The sequence below is a fragment of the Polypterus senegalus genome, chromosome 10, assembly GCF_016835505.1.
Source record: "Polypterus senegalus isolate Bchr_013 chromosome 10, ASM1683550v1, whole genome shotgun sequence".
In the NCBI taxonomy this organism is placed as follows: Eukaryota; Metazoa; Chordata; class Cladistia; order Polypteriformes; family Polypteridae; genus Polypterus; species Polypterus senegalus.
Genome location: NC_053163.1, coordinates 5,722,173 through 5,732,502, shown reverse-complemented (window position 1 = coordinate 5,732,502; position 10,330 = coordinate 5,722,173). Strand labels below are relative to the sequence as shown.

The window sequence follows — 10,330 nt, the reverse complement described above, 5'->3', positions numbered from 1 at the left end:
ACCCAAAACCAGCTCTGCCAGGGTCTGCCCACTTCATCTACTCCCACCCCCTCTGGCTGCCCCCCTGCCCTCAGATCTGCTCCTAGTGGCTCATTTATATGCAGGACTTCTGTCGACTGTTGTCTTTCGTATTAACTGTTGTCATCATGAATTGTTTCGTTACGATTTCTGCTTGTTACCTGTCACCTCTTATCCATTTACAGCGTAGTTCTTTACTCGTCTCGCACTTGTGCCGGGGGTCCTGCAGGACGTTACTTTGCGTCACTCTCTGCTGCCATGCTGCGTACAGACAGCCCTCTTCACGGAGCGCAGATTCCTTCCACCTCCCCGAGATGTGCTTTTGGGCCGAATGCCAACTCTAAACTGGGCAGGTGTACGTAGAGTGAGGGTGGGCAGCACGTGTGGCATCCCCAGCTGCCATAGTGAGTGGAGTGGGTTCTGTGACATCCTCGAGGTCAGGTCGGTCAGGTGTGGTGGGCTGTCCGAACATCTCAGCTTGGTTAAGAGTCTCTGGGTCTGCTCAGATTTAGGTGGGTTTGGGCCCAGTGAGGGCAGAAGGGTTAGTGGGGTGACACGTGGTCAGGCCAGGCCGCTGCAGATATTACTGAGGTCACCATAGGGGTCACCTTTTTCAGAATTGGACAGCTTTCAGGGGGTCATCAGGGTCCATTTTAGTCAGGGGTCACTCAGGCCAGCAGGCTCAGGTTTGGTTGGCATGGCTGTGCCCACGGTGGGCTTCTGGAGTGGTCAGCTTTGTTAGGACGTCTTCACTTCAGGTACTGCTGCTGTTTTTAGTGCCCTGTGTGTTTATAGGGGCAGCACAGTTAGTGGTGGGCACTACAGAGACACATGAAAGCAGCAGCGCCACTGGTAGTGTTAACAAATTGGCTCATGGTGGCACAGTGGCAACACTGCTGCCTGGCAGTACGAGACCAAGGCTCACATCCCTGGTGCTCCCTGCATGGAGTCCACATGTTCTTCTTGTGTTTGTGTGGGTTTCCTCTGGGTGGGCCGGTTTCTACCCCCAGTGTAAAGATATGTGTGGGAGGTGGATTGATGTTGATGAATTAGAGCGAGTGTCTATGTGTGTGTGTGTCTATGTGTGTGTGTGTGTGTGTGTGTGCTGTGAGGACTGGCACCGGCTCTAGACAAGCAGGCTTACAAGACGGATGGACAGTTTGAAGCGAGGGGCACCAAAGTTAGCAACTGCTGCCTTGGCATTGCAGGTTCTCACTGTGTGGAGTTGGCATATGTGGGTTTCCTCACACAGTCCAAAGACATGCAGGGTAGGTGGACTGGCACTGCTAAAGTGGCTCAAGTGCGTGCTTGGTTTGGTTCGAGTGTGTTCACCCTGCGCTGGACTGGCACCCCATCCCTGCTTGTTGAGGGTAAGGGTTCATCCTAAATAAGCGAGTTTGTAAAACGGATGGGGAGTTAAAAGTGAAGGGCACCACAGTTGGCGCCGCTGCCTTACACTGCCAGGAGACCACATGGGCTCGATACCACCTGGGGGGGGGTCACTGCCTGCTCTAGGTGGGTGTGCCAAGTGGCAGACTGACACCCTGACTGGGGTTTGATTCTGCCTCGTCCTTGATGATGATGATGGTCTGCATGGGTAGCTGACAACATTTAGTGCAGAATTGAATTAAAAAATGAACAATAAGAATACGAGAGCAGGGGCGCAGCGAACTTTACTAAATGCTAATGAGGTTGATGGCGATTTGAATTTGCAGTCTACTTAGAGCTGTAGGATAGCCGTATTCACACTTCAATCATCCTAACTAGTAGGAAGTTTACCACGGGAGGGTCTGTTAATACGTCTGGACACAAGATTGGCATTCACAGCGCATGGGCAACACGACAAATGAGACCCGTTGTGAATAATTCAGCCATCAGCAGTCCTGGTCTTACGCCGTAAAGCCCCCTCATTAATGAACAATCGCGGGTTTAAATTCTGAAAACTGCCAGAAGTCATCAAATATTACGACTCTCAGTCCTGAGTGCTCATTGAGCGGTGTGGCCGGGGACCGTCATCACGACTGTCACCAGCGGGTAACCACCAGGCTGGCACGGCGGTCTGCCCAAGGCGCTCAGTCGATTTTTTTTCCCCTCTTAAACCCCAGAGCAATGTCAATCACGCAGACTGGCAAATCCAAATGGGCCACTGGGTGTGCCCAAGTGGGCTGTGCAGCAGACTGGCGCAAAAGCAGGCTTCTTATCACTAGAAGGGCATCCCATTAGCGCTGACTCAAGTTACCACATGACGATTGGGTATGATGGGAATGGTGGTCCGGGGGGCAGCATCACAACACTTTGAGGATGGGGTTTGTTGCATGAACTTCTTCCAAAATCCCGAGTGTTCTAAAAAAAATTTTTGTTTTAAAGCTTTGACTTTGTTAAAAGCTTTTAGGAGTTTGTTTTTTCTCGGCTGCAGGGCGCTATATAACCTTAACATTATTATGGTTGGTGTTGCTTCTGTAGTTTTCAGGGTAACTTGAACTTAATTTTAAATTAGCAGTCGCGCAAAATTATTGGTTATCCATCCATCCATTATCCAACCCACTATATCCTAACTATAGGGTCACGGGGTCTGCTGGAGCCAATCCCAGTCAACACAGGGTGCAAGGCAGGAAACAAACCCCGGGCAGGGCGCCAGCCTACCGCAGATTATTGGTTATTGTTAGTGGAAGTAACCGTATAAATATATAAATAAATATATTAAAATGTATAAAACTGCCATTTCTTTATCTTGTGTGGAATTGGTTTGGGTTTCTCGTGTCCTCCACGCACTTGTGGGGATTAATGGCGACTTTAAAGATGACCCACGCCGGTAGTTCTGCTCCGTCTTCCAGCCGGGATTATCCTGGAGGAACACCTGAAGGTGGACTCCGAGCCTTTTGCTTTTGCAATCACCCGTCCAGCTCAGCCCATCGTCAGTGCTGCCCACTGCAGTACTGTGTGCACCCAGGACCACCAGGGTGGGGACACTGTGACATCACATGCAATCCACATTTCGGCCAACAGCCTCCACCTGCGTGTTGTCGATCACCCCGAGTGTAGCTCACTTTAACGTCACCTCACGAGGGGTGTAGACGTGTTAATGTGCGCCTTACCTCACCCCGAATTCGTTTGGTGCAATGTTCGTGAAATACTCGGGTGTGACAAACTCAGCGTCGCCTTTGGAAAGCCGCACTTCCTCTGTGCCTAAACAAAATAAAATGACCGACACTTGAATTGGGGCCAACAGCACCTGCCGTCTCCACAGGTGGGCCGATCACGTCACACAGCAGATGTGTTACGAAGGCGACGCCATCTCCGTCAGATCGCTGCATTTTTAGGAGTTCGTTATTATCCAGCACTTCCAGAACATTGGTGTGCGTGTGGATCCCTACCTGAACGCCATCATCCGGCAGGTCCAATCGTGTTCTCCTAAATCCTGGTGAAGTTATGGGTGGTTTCCTAAATTGGTGAAACTGATCCAATGCTTTGACTCCAACTCCCAGGAGTATGGCCGCTGCGGGGTCACGCGGACTTCGTGTTTCCTAATCTGAGCTGCCCGACGTGCACGAGCCCTGAACTGAGAACCCGTAGCCGGCTGCTCGACTCGCGATGACCAGGGCGGCGCAGCGGACAGAGAGAAGGCTCGGGACAGCCATCTGCTAGACACGGACGTGAACGGATGCAGATCGTCACGCCAGCAGTTACTTGGTGTTCATTTATGGAGTTTTATTTCAAGCACTTTGCAGAATTCTGTTTTAACCCGTGTCAAAATAAATACGAATTGAAAGCACTGGGATCCAATGGTGATAATAAAATGTGCAAACCTCCGGTGGGGGAGGTCGAGACGAGAATAATACGTGTAGGCACAGAGAGACCCCTGAGGGAGGGAGAAGCTACAGTGGCTTACATGGGTGAGACTGCGCAGACAGCAGGAGGTGCCCGAGGGGCAAAGAGAAAAAACAAAGGGGACGTCGCGTCCAAAGATTCTGCTGTACTCTCTCTCGTGTAAATAAATATATATATACATATATACTGCTCAAAAGAATTAAAGGAACACTTTTTAATGAGAGTATAGCATAAAATCAATGAAACTTCTGGGATATTAATCTGGTCAGTTAGGGGTTGTTAATCATTAATGAAATTAACAACAGATGCACTAGAGGGGCAACAATGAGATGACCCCCAAAACAGGAATGAAGGGTTTAACAGGTGGAGGCCACTGACATTTTTCCCTCCTCATCTTTTCTGACTGTTTCTTCACTAGTTTTGCATTTGGCTACAGTCAGTGTCACTACTGGTAGCATGAGGCGATACCTGGACCCTACAGAGGTGGCACAGGTAGTCCAACTTCTCCAGGATGGCACATCAATACGTGTCATTGCCAGAAGGTTTGCTGTGTCTCCCTGCACAGTCTCAAGGGCATGGAGGAGATTCTAGGAGACAAGCAGTTACTCTAGGAGAGCTGGAGAGGGCCATAGAAGGTCCATAACCCATCAGCAGGTCCAGTATCTGCTCCTTTGGGCAAGGAGGAACAGGATGAGCACTGCCAGAGCCCTACAAAATGACCTCCAGCAGGCCACTGGTGTGAATGTCTCTGACCAAACAACCAGAAAGACTTCATGAGGGTGACCCAAGGGCCCCATGTCCTCTAATGGGCCCTGAGCTCACTGCCCAGCAGCATGCAGCTCGATTGGCATTCGCCATAGAATACCAGAATTGGCAGATGCACCACTGGTGCCCTGTGCTTTTTACAGATGAGAGCAGGTTCACCCTGGGCCCGTGACAGAAGTGAAAGGGTCTGGAGAAGCCATGGAGAACATTATGCTGCCTGTAACATCATTCAGCATGAGCAGTTTGGTGGTGGGTTAATGATTGTCTGGGGAGGCATATCCATGGAGGGTCACACAGACCGCTACAGGCTTGACAAAGGCACCTTGGCTGCCATTAGGTATCAGGATGAAATCCTTGGACCCATTGTCAGACCCTATGCTGGTACAGTGGCTCCTGGTGCACGACAATTCCTGGCCTCATGTGGTGAGAGTATGCAGGCAGTTCCTGGAGGATGAAGGAATTGATACCATTGACTGGCCACCACACTTTCCTGACCTAAATCCAATAGAACACCTCTGGGACATTATGTTCTGGTCCATCCAATGCCACCAGGTTGCACCTCAGACTGTCCAGGAGCTCAGTGATGCCCTGGTCGAGATCTGGGAGGAGATCCCCCACAACACCATCTGTCATCTCATTAGAAGCATGCACCGATGTTGTCAGGCATGTATACAAGAACACAGGGGCCATACAAAGTGCTGCGTACAATTTGAGTTGCTGCAATTCAATTTGGGCAAAATGGACTAGCCTGCCACATCATTTTTCACTCTGATTTTTGGGGCGTCTTTGAATTCAGGGCTCTGTAGGTTGATCATTTTCATTTCCATCAAATGATGTGGCATCCTTTCGTTCCTAACACATTACCCTGTCTATATCAGTATAGATATCAGGAGGATTTCTGTTTCCCATTGAGATCTGATGTGTTTTCAAAGTGTTCCTTTCATTTTTTTGAGCAGTTTATAGATACATACACACACACACCACACAATTGGAGCCGTGTTAAGACTGTTCTGGAGGATAATACCTAATAATAAAAGACCTATAAATACCTGGGAGTGCAGCTGGATGATAAACTGGACTGGACTGCCAATACTGATGCTCGGTGTAAGAGAGGACAGAGCCGACTATACTTCCTCAGAAGGCTGGCGTCCTTCAACATCTATACTAATAAAAGGCAAAGCCCTCACTCACTCACTCATCACTAATTCTCCAACTTCCCGTGTAGGTAGAAGGCTGACATTTTGCAGGCTCATTCCTTACAGCTTACTTACAAAAGTTAAGCAGGTTTCATTTTGAAATTCTACGCATAACGGTCAACAACGTCTGCCATGTTGAACTTTCTTATTTATGGCCCCATCTTCTCGAAATTTGGTAGGCGGCTTCCTTCCACTAACTGAAACCAATGTACGTACTTATTTCGGTGGTATGAGGCCACTGTCGGCCGCCATATTGAACTTTTCAACAGTCTTTGTTACTTATGGGCCCATCTTCAAGAAATTCTATTGATCAAAGAACTGTCACTTACTGAGTGGTTTCCATGCCAAGAGATGGCGCCTGCCTTTTCCATTCTCTGTGTTACATATTGCACGGCCATATCAGGCTCACTCTTGATATCCATTGTGTCTTATGTATTGAATGACTGGACAGGTTCAAGGTGTGGACTGATGACGGTACAGGAGATAATTAGACTACACAGGAGCACTAGAAGAGTGAAATGCTTAAGCCCTTCACCTATGGATCTGCATGTGAGTTGATGGCTGCCGCTGAATTGTTCGGTTGTTTTATTTCAAGTGTACCGAAATGGCCAAATATTTTACACCTTTCGACAACCGCCAATGTCTCTTAACCATCTTAGATTGACAGGTGACGATTTCAGTAGTGGACACTTTGATGTTTATGAATGTTTAAACTCTCAAAAGCTGGATGTGAAGTTATCGATGAAACCGGTTGTATGCTTACAATGCTTGACAGATGGCGAATGTCACTTCAGCACAAGTCCTACAAATACTGTCGTCACTGAAACAAACCATGAAACTCAAACCGATTACGACAGCAGCAATCCAAGCTGTGAGATTTGAGACAAGATTACTGTTCACATGGCCGACTGTACGTTACACGCTCAAGAGTAAGCTCAGCGCACAGCTTGGTCAGATTACAACCGGAGGGCCGAACTCACAATGTGGTATACAAAGAGATCCTTAACAAATAATTATTGGGATATTGTCCCACAGTTTAAAAAGGTTTAATTTTCGTCTTAATAAAAATTTGAATGCAGTACTTTGCCACTGCGAAGCGCGGGTATTTTGCTATCTCCAATAAGATGCTGCAGATGTTCTATCAGATGGTTGTGTTGAGCGTCCTCTTCTACGCGGTGGTGTGCTGGGGAGGCAGCATAAAGAAGAAGGACGCCTCACAAACTGGTGAGGAAGGCAGGCTCTATTGTGGGCACAGAGCTGGGCAGTTTGACATCTGTGGTAGAGCGACGGGCGCTGAGCAGACTCCTGTCAATCATGGAGAATCCACTGAGCAGGATCATCTCCAGACAGAGGAGCAGCTTCAGCGACAGACTGAGGAGACCCCACACTATGTGACTCGGGGGGGGTAAACGTTAACATTATACAAAGTCATTGTCTGTTATACCTTCATTGTTATCACTCTTTAATTTAATATTGTTCTTTATCAGTATGCTGCTGCTGGAGTATATGAATTAATGAAGTATCTCTCTACGTAATACAAACACCACCAAAGAGAATGAAAGACTTTATCTTTTCTATCTGTTCACAGCAAACAGCTGCCTCAAGATGTTTCTCACACAACGCTTACATTGGAGGCGCCACAATCGGCTCTGAGCTGATCTCACGTCCAATTTCGCCCACCCTTCACGGTCACAGTGGCGTCTCAGAAGGTGCACCGCGCATCCTCTCCAAATCTGCCATCAGAAGAGCGCAAATAAAGCGGCAACCACTCTGCGGATGTCCTTTTTAATGCCAACAGCGAGAAATCCGCAGCAGAGACACGGACCGCAGTACACAACACCCCAGCTGGACAAACGACTAAAACACTCGCAACGCCGTCACAAGGACCGACCCGCAACAATCAACTTCAATGGGGACACGGTGCAAATCAAATTCAGGGCCAACACTGAGGGTGCCAGAGAGCAAATGAGAACGCCATTAAGAGAGACTTGGACTTGAACCCAGAATATGCAGCCTTAAAAAGAAGAACATCTAATATAGTAAAAAAAAAATAAAATAAAATAAAAGACTATGACCAACACCCTCTGAAGCACACCTTATAAATCCACCCGCTATATAGTGCCTTAGATTCCTGAAAGTCTAATCATTTTCCGCTGATGATGACAGATGACACCTGGCAGGTTGTTGAACGCTTAGGAATAAAAATTATTTTAGGAAACACGACTCATTTTCTCCCTTTGTGGATTACTAGCTGCACACACATTTATTTATTTATATGGCGGTAGGTAGAAAATATTTTGTTAGTTGTGGTAATTACAACTCAAAGACACCTGATATCCAATATGGTGATCCACAAGGCTCTATCCTGGTCCGCTGCTCTTCTCAATCTACATGCCTCCGTTAGGTCAGATTATCTCAGGTTACAACGTGAGCTACCACAGCTATGCTGATGACACACAGCTGTACTTATCAATAGCACCTGATGACCCCGACTCTCTTGATTCACTAACACAATGTCTGACTTGTATCTCAGATTGGATGAATAGTAACTTTCTCAAGTTAAATAAAGAGAAAACTGAAATCTTAGTGATTGGCAATAATGGATTCAATGAGGTTATCAGAAATAAACTGGATACATTAGGATTAAAAGTCAAGACGGAGGTAAAAAACTTAGGAGTAACTGTTGACTGTAATCTGAATTTTAAATCGCATATTAATCAGACCACTAGGACAGCATTTTTCACTTAAGAAACATAAGTAAAGTTAGACCGACCTCTTATATCACTGAAAGATGCTGAGAAATTAGTTTACGCGTTTGTTTTCAGTCAACTAGATTACTGTGACGCACTCCTCTCAGGACTACCCAAAAAAGATATAAATCGTTTGCAACGAGTGTAGAATGCAGCTGCTAGAATCCTAACTAGGAAAAGAAAATCCGAACACATTTCTCCAGTTTTGATGTCACTACACTGGTTACCTGTGTCATTCAGGATTGACTTTAAAATTCTGCTTATGGTTTATAAAGCCTTAAATAATCTGCCCCATCTTATATATCGGAATGTCTGACACCTTATATTCCAAATCGTAACCTTAGATCTTCAAATGAGTGTCTCCTTAGAATTCCAAGAACAAAACTTAAAAGAAGTGGTGAGGCGGCCTTCTGCTGTTATGCACCTAAAATCTGGAATAGCCTGCCAATAGGAATTCGCCAGGCTGATACAGTAGAGCACTTTAAAACACGGCTGAAAACACATTACTTTAACATGGCCTTTCTATAACTTCAATTTAACTTAATAATGATACTCTATGTTCAATTCTTCAAAACAACTATTCATGGTGGCTCTAAAATCGGTACTGACCCCAACTCTCTCTTCTGTTTCTTTTTTTGGATTCTTTGTGGTGGCGGCCTGCTCCACCACCACCTACTCAAAGCATCAGGATGCTCCAACATTGATGGACTGAAAGCCAGAAGTCTACGTGACCATCATCATCAGGTCCTTCCATGAAAACCATAAATACAAAGAGGACGGTTTGATTTATGTTAGGTACAGTGGTGTGAAAAACTATTTGCCCCCTTCCTGATTTCTTATTCTTTTGCATGTTTGTCACACAAAATGTTTCTGATCATCAAACACATTTAACCATTAGTCAAATATAACACAAGTAAACACAAAATGCAGTTTTAAAATGGTTTTATTATTTAGGGAGAAAAAAAATCCAAACCTACATGGCCCTGTGTGAAAAAGTAATTGCCCCCTTGTTCAAAAATCACCTAACTGTGGTGTATCACACCTGAGTTCAATTTCCGTAGCCCCCCCAGGCCTGATTACTGCCACACCTGTTTCAATCAAAAAATCCCTTCAATAGGAGCTGCCTGACACAGAGAAGTAGACCAAAAGCTAGACATCATGCCAAGATCCAAAGAAATTCAGGAACAAATGAGAACAGAAGTCATTGAGATCTATCAGTCTGGTAAAGGTTATAAAGCCATTTCTAAAGCTTTGGGACTCCAGTGAACCACAGTGAGAGCCATTATCCACAAATGGCAAAAACATGGAACAGTGGTGAACCTTCCCAGGAGTGGCCCGACCAAAATTACCCCAAGAGCGCAGAGACGACTCATCCGAGAGGTCACAAAAGACCCCAGGACAACGTCTAAAGAACTGCAGGCCTCACTTGCCTCAATTAAGGTCAGTGTTCACGACTCCACCATAAGAAAGAGACTTGGCAAAAACGGCCTGCATGGCAGATTTCCAAGACGCAAACCACTGTTAAGCAAAAAGAACATTAGGGCTCGTCTCAATTTTGCTAAGAAACATCTCAATGATTGCCAAGACTTTTGGGAAAATACCTTGTGGACTGATGAGACAAAAGTTGAACTTTTTGGAAGGCAAATGTCCCGTTACATCTGGCGTTATATTTGACTAATGGTGAAATGTGTTTGATGATCAGAAACATTCTGTGTGACAAACATGCAAAAGAATAAGAAATCAGGAAGGGGGCAAATAGTTTTTCACACCACT

The 10,330-nt window shown here is 46.1% G+C and overlaps 1 long non-coding RNA gene across 2 annotated transcripts in view; it reads left to right on the top strand.

Annotated features, from left to right (window-relative positions):
- Positions 1-7,579, top strand: part of LOC120536604 — a 39,606-nt gene extending 32,027 nt beyond the window's left edge. Inside the window, exon 5 of one of the 2 annotated variants that reach the window (XR_005635156.1) lies at positions 7,396-7,579. This is a non-coding gene — a long non-coding RNA (uncharacterized LOC120536604). Of the gene's footprint in view, positions 1-6,258; positions 6,301-7,395 lie in introns of those variants that run through there. The other variant, XR_005635157.1, reaches the window with a different exon arrangement.
- Positions 7,580-10,330: the final 2,751 nt, after the last annotated feature.